We start from the raw sequence: 2,044 nt of genomic DNA on the forward strand, positions 1-2,044 counted from the left end.
GTTTTCTTAAAAACTATTTGTTTTTAAAAGAAAATAGTTAATGAACCGTCTTTATGACGACATTCTCTATTTACTATGCGGGACGCTTTGGGACGCTTAAAAAGTTCTGTCATTACGCTACCTCATTTAATGTCATCTAATCATGGATGAGAACGTGGTATCTTTTTCATCATGACCACTTTCCCGAACATTCGTCTTTTCTCTCTCTCATATTATTTCTCTCTCCTCCTACCTATAAATATGAGACTTGTTCTCCACTTTTCTCTTTACACTTACAAAATTCTTAGACGAAACTCTGCAAGAATTCTCCCAAAAGCAAGAACTCTCAAAAACTTCTAAGCTCTTTCGACCTTTTCTCTCTTAACATCTAAGGTTGATATCTTCTTCTTTTTCTTTATCTTCTGTTATAAGAAACATTTAATTTATTTTAAGAATCTTGTTCTCTTATATACATTAAACAATAAAGGTTTTTAATCATTTCTTTTTTGGTTATATTCTTGTTTCTTTATACACATTTCACTTGATAAACCTTAATCTTTTAAGGATTTTTCAAAAGAAGTTTTTACTTGTTCAAAAACTTTTTCTATACTCTTAACCATAAACTCTTGGCTTATTTCTAACAACATGTTTGCTCTACTTCTTATTGATACAAACAGATGGCTRCCAAGAACGTCAACTTCTCCATTGACGAGATCTCCATCAAGGCCAACAACCACATTGCCTTGTTGGATATACCTTCCTCTAAGGCGTTTTATCAAGATGCGGCTGACTTCCTCAAGCAGTCATCCTTGGGCTACGCTCTCAACCATGAGCCCCTCATGGTCAAGGAACTTCTTCAGTAGTTATGGCTCACTACTGAGGTTGTCGAAGTTCAAGACGATGCTGGACGAAAGATGGAGCTGATCTATTTCACTTTCAACTACATGGAAGTGAACTTTCATGTGTCTACACTCCGCTCAGCTCTTCGTCTTCCTAAGGGTCCCTTCGACAGCGAACCCTCCACCACCAAGATCATCAATTTTCTTGACGCCATTGGCAACTAGTGGCCAATGAAGAAAGACTCCAACGCCCCTCTGAAGTCCTTGACGAAGATTGAGAAGAACAGGATGTCAGTTGTCTGGCAATACCTGTTTTCTCATTTCATCTAGTGCATGGGTGGAAAAACTGGAGGTCAGGACCAGGCCTCTAGGATCGCCTTGATCATAGGCGTATCTGCGATTCAGCGTCGCAATATAAATTATGTTGCGGTTCGATGACCTGGTGCTCAAGCTGAACAAGCGCCAGCGAGAAAAGGTGGTGCCTTACACCAGGTTTCTTCCGATGGTGTTCTCAACGATCTTTAAAGCTCTTTACCCCAAAAAAGGAAACCTTCCTGTTTTCAAGCTTGGATCCAGGATTATGGATCATAAACTGAGGGACAGTGATGTGGCACTATCTTCCAATATGTCCATCATTACCTCTTCTCCTCAGGTGGCCATGACAAGGGAAAACCCCCCCGCGTCTAGTCAAGTCACCAAAACCCCTTCAAAATGACCCTCTCAACCAACTCTTGGTTCTCCTCAAAGAGCCAAGAATCCAAAAAGGGGACAACCACGTCACTAGCTGGGGCCTCTCAAAAGGCTTCAGTTATTGAAACTAGCCTTATCCCCGAGGCGTCTTCTGTTCACCCTCCCAGCTCTTCAGTGATTTCTTTCATCACTGTCGTATCAGTGGTACCTTCACCAATCACTTCAGTGACTCAAATCACTAAAAGTGTGAATATCAGCGCCGCCACCGCTAAACACCCACGTCTCTTCTCAACCATTTTCTCTTCTCCTCCTTCCTTGGTCTTTACACATGTCCATGATGTATCAGCGACTGTCCTTCCTGATACTGAGACACGCACCACTGGACCTAAGGTTACTCCTCTCGATGCTCCTCTGCATACAGATGTCCATCTTCTCGAGGACATCTTTGCTCATGCCAGTGACAATCCTTTAGATGTCACTGATGGCCCCTCAGGTATTCCATCTTCCTACCCTTTCTTTTCTTCTAACCTTGAGCC

This window comes from Cynara cardunculus, unplaced genomic scaffold, assembly GCF_001531365.2.
Source record: "Cynara cardunculus var. scolymus isolate 2C unplaced genomic scaffold, CcrdV1 Un_Scaffold_2263, whole genome shotgun sequence".
Lineage (NCBI taxonomy): Eukaryota > Viridiplantae > Streptophyta > Magnoliopsida > Asterales > Asteraceae > Cynara > Cynara cardunculus.